A 17,794-nucleotide genomic window follows, 5' to 3' on the forward strand; every position below is an offset into this window, starting at 1 on the left:
CATTCTGTGAGAAGGGCTCGGAGAAGTTCTCCCAGTGCCATGGCACTCCTGGGCAGCACAGTTCAGTGCTTTGGGTCTTGGTTTTCCCCCTGCAGCTGATTCACAACCCCTCAGCGCTGCTGTTTGGTTCTGCAGCACTGGGGGGAGGTGGCAGAGCTGAAGCCTTGCGCAGAAATAGGTGACGTTTCTTAAGAGGAAAAACATAAATTTCTGGATGATAACCCATAGCTGGGGGATCCCAAAAACTCCATGAAGTGTGTGTTGGTCAGAGGGACGATCAAAGGTCAGAAGGAGGACCAGAGCTGCATGTGGGGCTGCCAGAAGCAGAGGGATGGATGTCGCTGCCCCTTTTTGTAGGAAGGTGTTTTCTTTCCTTCCAAGTGCACGTTGATTTTCTTGCTGTCGCCAGCTTGTGCCCTTTTCTCACTTTGATCTTTGGATCAAAGAGCAGAGGGGCATGGGAGGTGGTGGGGATGGGCAGAGGTGGGGGGCAAGTTGGTCACGGAATATTGGATTTCCCAACAAACAGCAGAGAAAGGGGGGGGTTGGAGAGGTAGGAGAAGGCAGCTTCTGAAGGCTCCAAAGGAGGATGCGTCCAGTTCCTTCAGGAGTAATTCCCCCTCTGTTTTTTCTGCTGGATGACAGCGTCATGCAGAACATGGGTGGTGAGGAGATGGTGATGTGCTGAGCTGGGTTCAGCAGGCGTGCGTTGTTTCCAGGAGTTGAGCCCTAGGCAGGATCACTGCTCCCATTTCCAAACTTCTTGGAACTTTTCAGGTGGACCAGCTTTGTGATGATGGCTCGTAGAGTGAAACCAAGCTGGGTGGATGCAAAAAAAAAAGCAGGTTTTCTTCTTTATAAACATTGTTTGTTTTTTCATTGTCTCCGCTAAAGACAGCGCCTTTCCAAGCCTGACTGCGGGCGCAGAGCCAGGACATATCATGAATTACAATAATAATTTTCACTAGGAGGGTTGGCTCCCTCCAGATTGCGCGGATCCCTCCCTGGTAAATAGCTTTAATACCCCACAGGCGCCAAATCACTTGACCTAGGTTAGCCCGTGAACTGGGATGCTTTCTGCTCGGCTGAGTGGTCCGGAGCCGAGATTTTTCCTCCCATTCTCTGCCTGTCAATCCAGGTAATAGTCAAAGCCTTATCTGAAATGCATTAGACTTTCAACGAATTGTCTGGGCTCCGGGCCCTGGGTGCTGAAGGCACTCGTGCGTGTGATGTGTACGAAGAGGCGAGACAGTAGCTTTTAACACCCCTTGCCTCATCTCTTTTCTTGGCTGGGGTTCAGCAAATTTCCGCAGTCTGCCAGCAAGAAGCTCGTGCCTCTGGGTTCAAGTATGTAGGCAGTGGTAACTGATCGGCGACGCGACGCTTCTCCGAAGCACTCAGCACCGAGTTTTGAGGCTGTTTTGCCTAATATAGGAATAGGTTATTTCAGAGCTGTGGATGGCTTGAAAAGCAGGGGGGAAGGAGAGGGTATGGTAGGCTGAGAGTGAGGGGTTTTGGAGAGATGTTTGGGGTCTGAGGAAGTTGAGTTCGGAAATGTTCTCAGCTGGGGAGTGGATATGAGGCTTCATTCAAAAGTCAGACCACTTGTTTTGACTCCCCGTATCAGCCAGACCACACTTCCCTTTCTTATACCAATGAGTGGCCACAGCTTGAACTTGGGCCCAGTGGTCAGTGCTGTACTTTTAAGAGTGTAACATTCAAGTTGAAAGCACAGATTTCCTTCCAGTGGTACCCAGTGGATGGGCATATGAACAGTTTTCCCTCATGACTCTCTGCAGTACCATATTAGTCCTACCCAAGGGGAAGGTATGACCAAAATATCTTGTCTTGCTCAGCCTGATGATGCTAAAACTTCAAGCGTTGCAGTTCACTTTGATGGGGTGCTTGTGGCCTGCATGGTCTTGGTCTGTGTCAGATGGATGGCAGGAGCTGGGAGGGACACACAGGCAGAACAGTCACCATCTGCGTGCTTATGAGCACTGCAAAACTGCGTTTCTTGACAGCTCTGAAAAATGCCAGTGGCTCTACAAAGGCAGCTGTCAAGAAGACAAAGCGGGCAGGGTGTGAACATGCAGGAGGGTGGCAGCCAGGGGGTCTGCAGATCAGTGTGGCACCTCTATGGAGGTCCACTTCTGTTGAAACTTCCCTTACTCTGCTTCCCCAAGGCTGCTTCTCAGCCCTCTTGGTTTCTCCAAAGGATGAGGATGCTCGGCAGCTCCCAGGGCTCCCACAGCTCTGTTCCCACCAGATCAATCCCAAAAGCACAAGCAGCAGCAGAGCGTGTTCCTCATCTCCTGCAGCAAGACGATGACTCAACACTCGTGGCCTGTTGCTTCCTTGGCCTCTTTGCTGATGGGAGAGGAAACCAGTGATGAGGGTGGTATTTTAGCACCCTTGTGGAAGCTAGTTAATGGAAGGAGGCAGCCCTTGAACAAACAGGAGTGAATTCAAGAACCTCCCACTGCTCTGTGCTGGAGGGGGCAGACATCTGATTCTACTGAAGGCTCTGAGAAGCAAGGTCTGTCATTTTCTACATTTTTGCTCGATGTCTAGCAAAGTGGGCTGAGTATCATGCAAATAATGTTATTAGTGGGTCGACCCTGATGATTAGGAAGCTGTGATTCACAGATATGGAACAATTGTAGCTGGCGAAAGGGAATGAAATGGGGTGAAAGGAAAACACATCAGAATGTCAAAGCAGCAGGATCAGAGCCAGTTCAATATATGTGGTCGGGACAGCAAATTCCTGATTTGCAATGGCATACAGAGGAACTTCATAGGAATTTCGAGGCTTGTCACTTGAATCTCATTTCAGTCTTCTGGAAAGTGCTGTAAAGAAGCTGTTGACATTGTTGTATTACCAAAGCAAAGAACTGAAGGATCACAGAGGAAGAGATGATTGCTTGCCTGCACCTTCTTCTACTTTGGCTTCCATCACCCAGCCAGAACCCATGGAGCCCTCGCAGACAAACTGCTGTGTGGGCAGCATGAAGACCTTCCTGGTGGTATTCCACAGGTATAAGCACTATCCTAGGTGGAGAGCCATTGAAATGAACCTGGTGTTTTAGTAACTAGGTACTTAGCTAGAACCTGAGATAAACGTAGCCCTGAGCCAGGCTGTAAAGGCACAGCTCAGGAGGGTTTGTGTGGTTGGAACTGCTCTGCAGCAGATGCCATGGGGTTGGGGACAAGATCCAGCTTGCCTTTCCCTTCTCCCCTTCCTCTGTTTTGTTTTGTGTTTGGTTGTTTTTTTTCCTCTTGGATTCTAATGATCTTCATTGGAGGTTATTAACCCCTCTGCTGTAATCCTGTTGGAATGTCTCTGCCTCCAGAGGTACTCACAGATGAGACCTGGGACAAATCGCTGCTTTATTCAAGAGCTTGAGGTATCCAGTGATAAGAACTGCAGTGAAAAGGCTGCAGGGAGCTGTAGTGCTTCTGAGGCATGGCCAGGCTGGTTTGTAAGCAGGAGGTGATGACAGGCATGGTCAGTACTGCCCACAGGGTGGGCTTCTGCATATGTATCTTCAAGTTTAAGCCTTTTGCAGAAGGGTTATCAGGAAGGGAAACAGAGGGACCCAAAGTTATGATGGGAGAACCCACATCCTTGATGTGAGCTGAAGATCTGCTGCCAGAAAACCTTTCTTGCACTAAAGGATCTGGAGTGCCATGTGTGAGCTTTGCAGCAGGTTTACTTAATGCTTTCACAGCTGCCTTGGCAGTGGTGGGGTGATCTGAGGAAAGTGAGGGCAGAATAGTGCTTTAGCACATGACTAACCTGTCTTTCCTCCAGTTTTTTACCCTTGTTCCCCACATCAAATACTCCCTCACCCTCCTGAAAAGAGCAGATGAGCAGTCTGCAGACACTGAATAAGCAGAGGTGTTGGTTCTGACTTTTGAAAGGAGAAACCTTTGTGGTAATGTTGCTTGGAGAGCTGCTGTGCGAGGCTGGCCAGCCTTTAAGGTTGGGGAAAGAGGGAGAAAACAGGAAGGTTGGAGTTTCACAATGTCTGTGCTGAAAGAAAGGAGAGCCCAGGTCAGCAAGTCCAAGCCCTTGACTGGAAATGCAGAAGCAGGGCTAATTTATGGTTTGCTAGATAATCCTTATGGAATTCTAGGAGTGAGAAGCCATTCACTGACCCCTTCAGAGACAACTTCTGATCCTCAAGCTTGGCCAGGAAGGAAGTCGGAGCCCTTCAGCTGACAGTGATCTTGCATGGGGGCTGAGGCTGAGCTCCAGACCACAACCACATCCTGCATGTCCAGCCTGGGCAGGAACCATCATGTGCTCGCCCCACAGGCTGTGCTGGCAGCTGGTGCAGCCTCACCTGGGCTGGGAACAGACACACGGTGGCATGGGGATGGTGAAACCTTGCACGTGGTAGAGATGCTCATTAGATGCTTGCCCTCTTAGTGCTGGTTCTGCCTGGAAAATCTTAACATCTGGTGCTGTAGACGCTCAGCTCAGTGCTTAAGATTTGCCTTGTTTTCTGCTGGGATGCTTTTCTGGCCCATTGTTTGAGTGGGTAGGGTGAGGGGAAGCATGGAGCTGTGTCCTCCATTGATTTGGTTGCCTTGGTTCCCAGGAGGTGTTGGAAAATGCTGAGAGCTGTTCTTGTCAGCCTTGAACTGGAGGGAAAGGCAGGGTGTGGAGCGCTTCCAGCAGCTCCAGAACTGCAGCTGAAGGGCTCAGAAATCTCACCCATCAGTCTGATATATTTATAGAAGGATACAATCTTGTTTAAGATGAGAGGAATTCTTTATGACTATGTCCTGGGACCCTCTTAAATCCTTTAGGATGGACTCTCTGCTTCCTTTTCCTCTGTCCTCTTTACATTTGAGCAAAGTGGTGCTGTTGCAACATCCAGTTTTGGATTATTATTCAATGGAGGTAGATGTGTTACCAAAAAAAAGCAGGAGATGTTCACAGAGAATGTCGATTCTGACTCCATTCTTCTGCTCTACAGCAAAAATGCATTTGGGGCCCTGACTACTGGGGTGCAAGGCTGGGTTCTGCACTCGCTCGACTGAAGCCATCTTCCTTCTGACTTCCATGCACGCTGCATATTTGGGTGCATTTAGGACAATTCTAGTATCTAGAGGTTGGGGAGCAAAACACTCTTTTTTTTTAATTTATTTTTCACAGCCCCTTCTTCCTTTGGAATCCTGCTGCTGCCCCTTGCTGCAAGACAGGGAGACCTCAAAGGCATGGGTGAGAGCGCAGCTCTTGCTCAGACTGCAAATCTTCCAAAGGATTAGGGTTTTACTTCAAATAGAGGAATGTAAATGTGTCTGGCTCCATAGTGGCTGGAAATTTCTCGCCGGAGCCAATGTTGGGCCATACTTGGCGGTGACAAGACGTTTGTTTGCCCACCCTGGTTGGACTACAGCTCTCGGGCTGGAAAATGTTAAAATGGGCTGTGCGTGCTTTTAGTGTCATAAAGTGGAGCTGGGAGGGGGAGGACTTAGCGGGAGGAGCTGGATGTAGGTGGTTATTCTGCATTAGGATGGCAAGCTGGGGAAGGAGCTGGGTTGGTTTAGTCTGACTGCAGGGCTGCGAGCTTGAGCTCATCTGTTTTCCCCCTCTTTTTGTCTTTATCACTGTTTCCTGGCGTTTTGTCGACTTGCAGATTCACGAAGGTATCTGGGAGTCTAAATCCCACCGAGGCCAGTGGGGATTTGGCATTTAAATGCCCTTGTGGTTTCGCTGCGTTAGCACAGTGCTCTTGGGAAGGAAGGGAAGTGGTATGGAGGACCCTGAGCGTCTCCTAGATCATCATGCAGGATGTCAAACCTGCCAAGGAGGATTTGGATTCTCTGAATGTCCTCCAGTGTCTCCACTGGGTGTGATTGCTGCTACTCTCCCACGAGCGGACGCTAAGATCACAGCTCTGTGTGAAAGCAGTTGGTTCATTTATGTGCTTACCTGCAGCACAAGTCTGCAATAGAAATACTGACCTTGTCTGCAGGGACCTGAGGGCAGAGATGCACAGCATGCTTGGATTTCTTGATGCCAGCAATAACCAGAAACCTTTTTTATCCAAAGCTGCGTTCTGAAATCTAATGTTATATCAAAGCTGTGGCAGTTGTGAAACAAGCAGGGCTTTGGCTCAAAGCAGTAGAACTGAAAAAAGGGCATGAGATAAACAGGCCTGGAATTAATGCTTAGAGAAAGTAATAGTGGGGCTTCCAAGCGTGGAATGTCTCTGATGTTTTGAAGGCTAATAAAATATTGACAGAACGAGTCTGCTCAGTGATAGGATCCAGCCTTCCCTCTGCTGTGAGAGGAGGGCACCATGGCATAGACAGAGGACTGGGAGCAAATGGTGCCGGTCCTACATCCAGCTCTGAGCACCTGGCTGACTTCAGGCATGCTGCTTTGCTTTTCTTCCTGTTGAGGACTCCCGAGTACAATGGGAAGAATAACAGTGCCTTCTTCAAACTGTGACTCAGTCTGTAGTGTAGATGAAATGCTTTGATCTCCAAGGACTCGTTGCTCATGGTAGGTGATGGGAAGCCTGAGAGGGCCAAGGGATATTTGCCTTTGATCAGCAGAGTTTGTGTTATCCCATTCTGGCAAGTTTTTCCTTGGAACTAGACATATCTTTTAGCTCAGTTGGAAGTAAGATGTTACGTGTCCCCAGGGCTTCCAGATTCAAGTTATCAATGGTAATTTACAGCCCTGAGAGCTTTTGTGTTCCATCATCCACTGCAATGGGAGATGCAAGTAACCATGCCAATTCCTTAAAGCATCCTCTGTGATGGATGGACTTATCAGAAATATCTGTATGCAGGGAGATATGAAAATTAAAATACCAGACTACAGGAGACAAATACACTGAGCTGAGTGGATGAGATGGATTTGAGGTGCTGAAGGAAACTGGGAAGTGATCAGTTAAGGTCTTAAGGAGGGATGGATCTATGGTCAAGTTAGCTAAATAAGTCCTTTATCTTTAATGAGACTTGGAGCAGACCTTCCAAAGAGCTGGTGCTCAACAAGACTGTAGATACTGACAGACAGCTGGCTGTTTTTTTTCCCTCTGCCTCGTTAAAGCTGTTTGAAGAGGTGGAATAATATTCCATAAAACAAGATCTGTCTTGTTTTATGGTGCTGACAGGTGCTCATCTCTGTGAAGCTCAGTTTCAGTGAGCATGCAGTTGGTGTCAGGTCTTCTTGAACATGCCTACTGTCCCTTTCTCTTCCCAGAACCATTCCCCTAACTCCCAGCAAACACCAAAGCACTTTTCACTCCTGACCCTCGCTGTCCTTCCCCAAGAAATACCCTCAGCCAGGGGTTTTGACAGGATCAGTGCTTTAGCCCTCAATGGCAGTTTGTATTTACATAAGTGGAACACTAATATTTACTTAAGATTATACTTTATTTTTCATGACTGAAGGGAAGATTATGCTGCGTGCTTTTTACATTTCAGAGGTGGGGAGGCAGGAATGGTCCCACGGCTTGCATAGAGAGGACCAGAGGCTGTTCTGCTCTGCATTAAGTATGAAAATTAGAGCAGATGGCTGAGTGGGACCAGAAACAAAGCAGTCCAGAAGCAGTGGAAACGCATGATGATGTCTCAGGCAAAACAGCACAAATGAGCTCAACAGGGCAGCATGCAGCCACGGAGAACCTGTGCAAGCCTGATGCTTGTGGTGGTATCTGAGCATTTATATTTGATAACAGCATTTATTATCTACTGACATAGCGATGATGCATTATAGTAACGCAGCAAAACAAGCTGGAGCTCAGGACCTTGTGCCTCATAGTGCCTGGGTCTTGTTTCTTTGCCTCTGCTTGCCTTGAGCTTGGGCATCGTGCACAGAGGGCAGCAGGAGGCCGGTCCCTGCTTGCAAATCGAAGCAATATGCTTCTCCCAGGCCTGTGGTAAAGGAAGAGCTGGCTTTTAGGCAGGGCTGGCCCTTGCACATGCACCAACCCCATAGGCCTGACCCGTTGGCGTGCCCCAGCCTTCGATGTGGGTGTTGAACTGCAGGCTCAAACTGCCAGAATAAGGGAATACATTGGCAGCAAGAGAAAAGAGAGGCTGGGATCTCTGAAGAGCGAGGCTGCCATGCTGTGCCATGTGCAGGATTCTCCATCCCAACCAGGTTGATAAGCAGCAAGAAAACGGCTGGGAAGAGGCAAGGAGTGGGGAAGCCCAGGCTGCTGTGTTCCTCTGGAGACCACACACACGCTGTATTTACGAAGCAAAGAAAGAAAAACGAAGTTGTCTCTCTTTCTTTTTTTTTTTTAAAAAAAGAAAATACCTGAATAACAGAACTGTGTGGTCTGGCAGCTCCTCTCTACCCTTCGCTTAACTGACTGGAGAAACAAACACAACCTCCTCCAATTTTTATCGCTTTGCTCGTGTTTCTCTCCTGTTTAAGCTCTTGAGAGAAATCCTTGGAGGAAGGGCTCAGAAGAAGCAGTGCTTTGTGACTGGAGGACCGAATCGTTGGCAGTGTGTGGCCTAAATGGGTTCCTCCAAGGGTGGATTGGGTTTCTCCAGTGTCTTTCCCCTGCCTGGGGCTTCAGTTTGCAGCTATAGGTGCTTGTGGCTGCAGTAAGCAAGCTTCATTCTGGAAGGATGTTTCATAGAATCATGGAACGACCTGAGTTGAAAAGGACCTCAAAAATCATCTAGTTTCAACCCCCTTGCTGTGGGCAGGGTTGCCAACCAGCAGACCAGGCTTCCTGGAAATACAGTGTGTTTTTTAGAAGGTATAGAGTCTTAGGGCACCCCAAAGCCTCTGTCACTGTTTGTGGTACAAATCAGCCTCAGGCACAGCAGTGAAAGCTGCCTCTTCTTCCTTAGTTTGGTGAGAAACAAAAGGTTCCAGGCTTTATGGTGGTTTTGGTCTTGCATCCTTTGCCTCCAGGGAGTTGGTTTCCCCAGTTCCCAGAATGGCATTGGGTACTTGGACCATTCATAGGAATGGTCCATTCTATCGGAGCTCTGGAGGAATGGTTGTCAATGCTTTATTGGCCTTGTTCAGATTTTGCAAGCGTGGTTTTAATTAGCTCTGCTCGGCTATTGAGCACCTGTCCAAAGCTCGTCTGGATGTGGAAAAGTGAGTTGGATAATTTGGGAAGGTCTGTAGTGTGCCAGCCAAGTCTCTGTTCACAAAACGAGCTCCTTGGGCCAGCACTGGCACTCCTATAAAGGAAAGCTGGTCCCTTTGAGGTTCAGGTCTATCTGCTTTTATCGTTCTGCAGGCTCTTGGGTCCAGCTCCCTGGCATTCACTTACAGCTGCTTGATACTTCCCCAGCCACGTATCTGAACTCAAGAGAAGGGCAGTTCCTTTCTCAGAACATCTGCAGAGGAATGAGTGTGGCTGCAGTGTGTTTTGAGCTTTGATTTCATTTATTTTTTTTATTTTTTGAGAAGCTCCCCAAAATCTAGAGGCTTCTTTTGACTTGAGCTTTATGTGTCTGTAAACTTGTTGGTATTATTTGAGAAAATCATCAATTTATGTTTGGTTGGAAAAACTGAGGCATTTGAGAACAAGTTAGTGAATACTTGCTTCTCTTTTGCTTCTTTACTCACCTTCCTGATCAGCTTGTGAGAGGCAGAGTTGGGAACTTGGATGCTTCAGACCCACTCTCTTGTGCTTCGGAGAATAAATTCTTTTGCTTATCTTGTATTACAATTCCTTGTGTCCGTTGAGCCAGATAGCAACACTGAGATGAAAAACTTGCTTGGGATGTCAGACCCCATTGGGGTGACATGAGAAGAAGTCAGAAAGCGAGTTGATTCTTTGGAAACTGCCTGAGGCCAGCAGCAATTCCCAGCAAAACAAGATTAAGAGAGCAGAGAGATAGTGTCGTATTTGGCCCATGGCTCTCAATTCCTAGAGTGCTGAAGTCAAACTGCCAGAAATCTGATAGTCTGGAATGTGCAGAAAAATAAATATAGGTATTTCTTTTGTCTGGGGGTTACTAGGCAGGTTGACAGGCCTACAACCAGCTCAGTGCTCTGGGTGCATTCAGGCAGAGTTGCCACTCCTCTGAAATTGACTTTGTGGCTCATCCAGGATGGATGAGTGATGCAGCTTGTGCCAGGCAGGGCGCAGTGCAGAGAATCCCCTACGATCCTCTCTGTGACAAAATCACAGCAGTCAAGGAGTGATTGAGCTCCTGTTTGGTGGAAAGAATTGTCAGGGTTTTGTTGTGTTTTTTTTTTATGCTGTTTTGCAGTTCCTTGTAATCAGTGCTCTGAACCCAGGGATCTTCACAAGTCTTAGCAAGTGCTTATTTCTGAAGGGTGCAAATTCCAGAAATAAGTTGGTTTATAAAACAGAGCGACTGGCTCTGCTTTGGAAGCCTTTGATTTGGTTTATATTCAAAGATCCAAAGTATAGAAAAATGTCACACATTCCTAAAGCTCTATTCACAGCACAGAAAAGCTCAGTGCAGAGGGAAAGTGTTTCTTTGTGATGCAATTACTGGAAACGTTGGCCATGGCTGATAGTTGGCCCCTTGTGTTGGGCACAGCAAGCGTGCTCATATGCATGGGTTCAGGTACATGCCCAGGTATGTTGTAGGCTCAGATCTCATCGTCTTGCAGGGCAGAGCCCTCAAGAAAGGTACAGAAGGGTTAATTGTCTGAGGAATTTCAGTGGTGTATGCATAATTAATGCAAATGAAGGGGGAAAAAGGGCTCTTAGTGACAGTGCTAGCCTGCAGGTGCTCTGAGCTTTGCAAACAGAAGTGATGGAATATGAGCAGCCTTTGGACAAACTTGTGGTTTTATGCAGGTTGTCATTAGCAGACCGTGTGCAGAAAGTAAACAGCTGATATTCCTGGTTAGCTTGTTGCTGCTCTTTGAACCAAGCAGATTAGGAAGCAAGTCTTGCTAAACTTCAAGGTGTGATTGCGACCAACTTCAGTCCCTGCATCATCTGACTTGTGTCAAGTATGGGGATCTTTAATGGAATGGCAGAGAATTCATCCCACCCCATGTTCCAGATTATTTTAGACAGGAAATTTGGAATCTTTCTGAAGATCATTAGATGCATCCAAATGAATTTGTAAGAAAAAGAAAACCTATTTGAATGCAACTTTTGTGTTCTTCATGTGAGCATCAGCTTCTATTTGGAGACCAGAAAAACAACCTGAAGCAGAAAACAAATAATTCCCTTGCATATGGATTTCTGACATATAAGTCTCACTTCATGATGTGCTTTGAGATCCTGGGGGAAAAAAGTACTGTAGAAATAGGTACAGTCCTTACCAAGTAAGGATGGGGTATAGCCAACCTACTGCTACAAGAGATTTCTCTTCCCACCATTCTTCTGGTCGTAATTTATAGCTTTCAAGAGCTCAATCCAAGTTGGATTTAGGGCTAACAGAGCTGGAGTCAAACCAGGTCAGAGCCAAATCTACAGGCCAGCAAACGCTCTTTGGAAGCTCGTGTGCTGAAGTGTGCTTGTGTCTGTGCCCATGAGTTTATGCACTGCCTTTGTGGTTCTGTGGTGGCCTGAGTTATGGCTTCTGAGAGGACAGAGAATAAGTAGCTGAGAATGAATAGTGTTATTTTTCCACAGCTGATTAAATCCCTAATAAGTGACTTGCTGTGTTGCTTTTGGGAGGATGTTCTGTGGTTGCTGAGGAAAAGATGGCTAATGTGTTTATTTGTATGTTGCAGCTTGGAAAATTGCTTAAGTGGTGTTTCTTTCTCCTTCAGTCAGGGCTTCAGTGGGAGCTGACTACAGAGCTTGCCAAAGCTGGGGAAAGGGGAGGCAGGCAGCAGGGGGAAAGGGCTTTCCCTTCTGTTATCATGAGTACAGACTTCACCTTGCACTGCGTTCTTCATGCTTGGCACACAGGATGCCTCATCCTTGTCAGCTGCAGATGGAGAGAAACAACTTGGTTGCGTTGAAGCCAGAGCCCCACGTGTTTTCTGGCATCCTTCCTGATAGGAGCGCTGCCCTTATGCTAGTGAGAGAGGGATCCTGTGAGAGGTCATGATAAATCTAGAATAACATAGAGTGCACAGGAGATGTCAGCATTGATTTGTGCAAACATAGGAGTGTATCTTCCCAACTGGTTGCACAGAACCATTGAATTATAGAACGGTTGAGTTGGAAGAGATCTTAAAGATCATCCAGCTCCAACCCCTTTCCATGGACAGGGTTGCCTCCCGCCAGATCAGGCTGTCCAGAGCCCCATCCCATCTTCTGGGCCTTTCTGCATCCTGTTTTTCAGCATGCACACAAGCTGACTTCTCGGCAACATAAAGCACTGCATAGAATCAGCCTTCTACTATTAAATTCTTCAATATTTCATGGCATAATGAAGTTAATTGACTCAGTAGACCAGCAATTTCACACGTAACAACTCACACATTACTGAGCAAACAACAGCAGTTCAAGAACTGCAGTTCTCTTAAGATGAGATCATGTCCATTCCGTTTCTAACACAGCATTTCTGTTCTGCATTGGCCTGACATGCAGGTGAAAGCAGTCTACTTGTTTTACATCATTTTAGCAAAGAGCTGGGAATAACCAGGGCTGAGTTTGTAAGGGAAAGCTTCCAAGTACAAGGGGTTTAATCCCAAAACTTAAACTTGGACCAAAACCGTGTAGCATATTTAGAACTGATCACAATTAACTAAGATTGGGCGCAATGCCTAGGAAGCAATTCCATCTTCAAAGCAGAATTGATGTGGAACTGTAAGGCTAGCAACTCCTGTGGCTTCTATTGTAAGAAATGATGTTTTCCTCAAAGCTGTTGGTTGGAAATATGAACCCTACAGCTTCCAGTCTGAAAAGCTGTAAAAAAAGAAACCTGAATGTTTGAGTCCCCAAAGTCCTGTGCTTGAAGATAACCTTGTGGGCAGAATAGAATATATAGCTGCAGGTGTGCTCAGAATCTGAATTCAAAAAAGCATTTGACCCTTCTAATTTCCTAACCCTTGGGCAAGTCAGGAACCTTCATCTCTTCCTGGAGCAGATCAGCCTCTAGACCTGGAGTGCACCCACCACCAATCACTGCAGCATGGCAGAAGAAAGACTGCACAGAATGTAACCATCAACTAGCTGCCCATTGCCTGGATGTCCTGGTAAAACAGTGATGTGCTGTCACAGCTATCTGAGCTCACACACCCAAGCTGACAGAATGCCCCAGCAGACGTCACATGGTGCTCTGTACGACCTGTGAGGCTGCCTCCTAGAAAAGCTTGTGATGTGAGGTCTTTTTTCTGTCTGATTTATCAATGCTTGGGCCAGATCAGCTTTCTGATGAGCCAGTGGAAATCGAGTGATGGAACAGAGAGCTGCGAGTTTGAAGAAGGAGAATTTCCAGTGTATGAGGGAACTTGGTGGTGTTTACCATCAAGAGATGATTGGAGGCCAGTTGGGCTGGAGGAGCTCGGTGTCACAGGATGATGGAGAACTGAGCACCATTTCTGGAGGCTCAGAAAGGGGTAAACAGGAAAGCAAACGTCAGAGAGGGAAGGAATTTGCCTTCAGAATGGATGGCCTCCAAGGGCATCTGCTCACAGTTTAACCACGATAATGATTTATTGTCTGCTTTGGGCTGACTGTAACCTCATTTGACTGCCAAATGCAGAGTGTAGGCCTGCCTTGCCCTGGGGAACATGCAGTATGAAATACAGACTCACAGGGGAAGTGACAACCAGGGAACGAGCATAGGAAAGGAGCTGACATTTCTAGGTGTTGATTTCACCAGCACTGGGAAGAATCTTGCCCCTTTTCAAACCCAAAGTGGCTCGCAAAATGATGCTTGGGGGTCTTCAGCAAATCCTAGGCAAGTTACTCTCAAATTCAAACGAATGGGATCATGGAAAATACTGCATTCCTCCATCACTGTGAGCTTATACCAAGTTAAAGGGTGCCATTTTCTTGAGCTGTTATTATGGGGAATTGGAACACTAAAAGTCAGCTATGCACCCATTCACCACATGAGAACATCCAACAGGCATTTTGGTACTTTCCTTGGAAGGAAAAGGTGGCAGAATAGCAAGGTGTTGGGACTTTGCCTTTGCCAGAAAGGTATTTCTGACTTCACTGCTTATTGCCATCGACTGCTTCCTAACAGGGAGAGAGAAGTTTGCAGAAATGGCTGATGACAGGACAAGCTGTGCGGTGAGCCAACAGCCTGAGTTCTGTATGTAAGAAAGGGATGCATATTTCTACCATTCATACCTTAGTGTACTGAAGTAATTTTAGGAGCCAGACAGCATTTCATGCTTACAGGCATAGAGTAGAACTAGAAAAGGTCCAGCAAAGACTAAGATGAGTAGACAAGTGTCTATACAATAGACTGTAACGTATAAAGAGGAGTTGAATAGACCATTTTGGGAAGAAAAAACCAAAAAGATTAATGAGGGGGACAAATCACATAAAGCTCCATAAAATCACATAAAGCAGAGAAGAGGAATAAGGTAGACACATATTTTTATGTAATGTATGGCAGTGCAGTGCACTGACCCCAGCACTAGGCTATTCCTCTGCTTTGTCATGTGTTGACAAGAAGATTTCAGAAATGTAGCCAACACCCTCTGAGAACAGAGTGGGAGAAGCATGTAAGCCTGGCTTTGCCCAAAGTGAATCAAGATGATGCTCATTCCAGGAAATTTGTTTTCCTTCACTGGAGAATTTAATTAGCCATGGAAGGAACTCTAATTGCGCTCAATAAAAAAGTCTTTGGATACATGTGACTGAGAGCCAGTCATTTTCTATTGTTTCTAAAGTAAACAGTGGAGGCTTGGGCAGTTTTTAGATCATCCGAACTACAAAGGAAATAACAAAGATGCATAGAATTCAGTCTAACTTAAAAATAATAATAAAAAAAAGTGACAACGTATTTCCCAAGAGCACAGTGCCTGCACCCCCTAGTAGTAGGTACACGCTTATTAGCTGAACTTCATCTTGTTTGGAATCAACTGTGATGGGATTGGTTGCATGCCCACAATCTGCATGTTAAGACCCCTACAGGACGTGGGTCAAGCCTTTACTTTGAATCTCTTTCCATTTGAGAGTAGGCAAGGTTTGACCAGCAAACAGTTTAGGATCGTGAAATAAGAGGGCAGTGCAGATCGGAGGCTGCTGGAGAGAGTGTGACCTGCAGCAAGCTAAGGTGCCTATTTTGTGTCTTTGTGGTGAGATTGGAGTGATTACTTTAAAATGAAAAATGAAAGTTTGCGTTCTTCATTCGTTTTTCTGGCTTCACAACAGACTTGCCACATCGCCTTCTACAAGCCTTCAAAAATTAAGGTTTGAGACCCCAGAATTACGATGTTGCATCAATAATATGTTACAGCATTCATGCTGATGTCTTGAGATCCAACAGCCGTGCCCAGGGCAAGTCACCTCGGTTTGCAATGCCTCAGTTTTTTCTTCTGTGTTTGAGGCAGGAGGAATCCTTCCTTGCCTTGCAGATGTGCATATGAGGCTTAATGAGGCTTGATTCATGTTATCAAAGCACTTGGAGATCTTTGATAGGATAAGAAGCTTCCCAAACGCCAAACCATGCTCCTTCCAGATGAGTTGGGTCTAACTCAATCCCTGTGGGAGCACACAGATGGTATTTCCCTCGGTAAGATTGTTGAAGTGTGGTGATGAGGAGCTCATTGGATGTTGGCTGCAGAGTGGTGTAAGACAAACATCCTGAGGCTGGTGACCATCTGGAAGCCTCTGATTAGTGGTAACATCTCCCTTTGGTCTCTGGACACCAGATGGCAAAAAAAAAACCCAACTTGTTATATTGTCTGGGAAGGATTTTGGAGTTTCAGCTAACCTGAACCAGACAACCTCTTTTTCTGCTAGTGGTTAAAGCAGCATTTCTAAGTTTACTGCTGTGTAGGATAAGCTACAGGTCCTTCAAATGTCTGTGCTTTCACCCAGTGTATCAGGAAACAAGAGATAGAACCCAACCTAATGAAGCAGGACGAGATCATGGGGCAGTTTAGCACCAGAAGGTGTTCTCTAAGGCCTGGCTCACCCTTCACTCAGAGCACTGTGGTACAGTGGGGCAACAGGTTCCGTTGTACTGTTGAAAACCATCTATGAAATGCACGAAACATTGTAAGACACAAACATCATTGCAGCATCTTTTTCTCCTCACCTTCCTGAGATCCCAGTTTGAGCTTTTTAAAATGACTGCTGCTTGAACATCTGGAGCAAGAGAGTATTTGAAAAGCTCTGACGGATGAAGAGCAATGAGTGTAGTTTAACAAATCCAGCGTTTGTTGGTTGGTTTGGTTTTCTTTCTGTTTAGCAGATACAAATAAAGGGGTGATGTTGGAGGAAGTTAAGGTTCGGGTAGGAAACAAAGGGGCTGAGGCCTTATGCAAGTAGAATGCTGCAAAGTCAGGTGCTGCTCTTGGTGTTCTGCCTGCTTCACGGTTCATTTTGCATCTTGTGTTTCTGGGGTTCTCTTTCCCTTCAAGACCTGGTTGCTCTGGCTCCTTGTTCAGTGCTGAGATTCCTGGTGTTTGCATTATTTTTTTCTTATGTTTTGAAGCAAGAAGAGTTAATTTCTGTGCATGCTGCAGAGATGACTCTGTAGCAGATCATGGCTCAGCTAGACCAGCACTTGAAGTACAGGGCAGTTTTCTGGTTTGGGTGGGATGTAGAGCAAAACTGCATGAGAATTTGCGCTTTCTGTTTCCTGACTCACTGGGAATTTTGGAAAAAAAAATTTACTTTGAATTGAGACAAAACAACAGGAGAAAATTAAACACTGTCTTGGGTTAGGGTTCTTCCCATCGCTGCTTTTTTCGATTAAGATTCAGCAGATAGACTTGAGAATGGAATGTTGTTTCAGAGAAGCACCAGAACACAGCATTTTGCAAATGGATGAGCCTTTTGCAGGTGAAAGAAAGGCATTCTCAAGCTGATTTCTGGCAGGATTGGATGAATTAACAATGGTCAATTTCAGCATGTCTAAATCAACATCGCTGGGTGCAGATGTTTCTCCAGTCGGTGCAAAAGCAGGGTGAGGTGAGGTGTAAATCATGGGGTAAGCAGAAAAACAACTCCACAGAGATGAGCAAGTTGAAGTATGTTGGTGTATTGTGATTTTAGGAGGCGGCTGCAGCCCTTCAAGTTGGTCCAACAGGCAGCAAGGCAGTTCCTAAGCTGGGAAATATGCTGATAGAAGCTCTGAGAATAGGAATGGCAACTGAATAAAATGGAAACTTGTTGCTTTCCCTTTCTGGAGGCTTTCAGCAGCGGTAAGCAAGCCATCTGCAGAGCTTGCCTTATGTTTGCTGAGCCCTTGCAGCTTCACTGCACTCTTCCTCTGTGCTCATCATAACGTGGCCCTCCGCTCTGCTTCCTTCTCTTCCACAGCCAGAGGCTTCCATTGCTCTTAATTTGTCCTCTCCTTGACTGCAACTCTTGCAGCTGCAATAGGGCAAAAAAGAAATCGGTTGTTTTTGGGTCGTGTGTGCAGTTTTGTTTTCTTCTGGTGGGTGGTTTTTATTTTATTTTTTAATTTGTGGTTTCCTTTTTAAAAATAAAAAAAAAAAGGCTTTGCGCACATCGCTGTTATTCCATCCTTCCTCTGCAAGCCTGTATCCTTGTGCAGAACATGCTGCTACAGAGCTGGGGACCTAAAACCACAGATGAGAGTAGGAAATGAAGGTATAAATCACAGCATTACCACGGCGCCCGCTCGCAGTGCCACACCAGACACAGAGGACACTGCCTGGTGTTGGCTTGCCCATAAACCCCCTTGGGATGGAGTTTGGGTTACCACTGAAAGTCCTCTGGCTTGGCCCATTTGCAGAAAGCTTGCCTGA

This window comes from Tympanuchus pallidicinctus, unplaced genomic scaffold (genome assembly GCF_026119805.1).
Source record: "Tympanuchus pallidicinctus isolate F22 unplaced genomic scaffold, pur_lepc_1.0 scaffold29, whole genome shotgun sequence".
In the NCBI taxonomy this organism is placed as follows: Eukaryota; Metazoa; Chordata; class Aves; order Galliformes; family Phasianidae; genus Tympanuchus; species Tympanuchus pallidicinctus.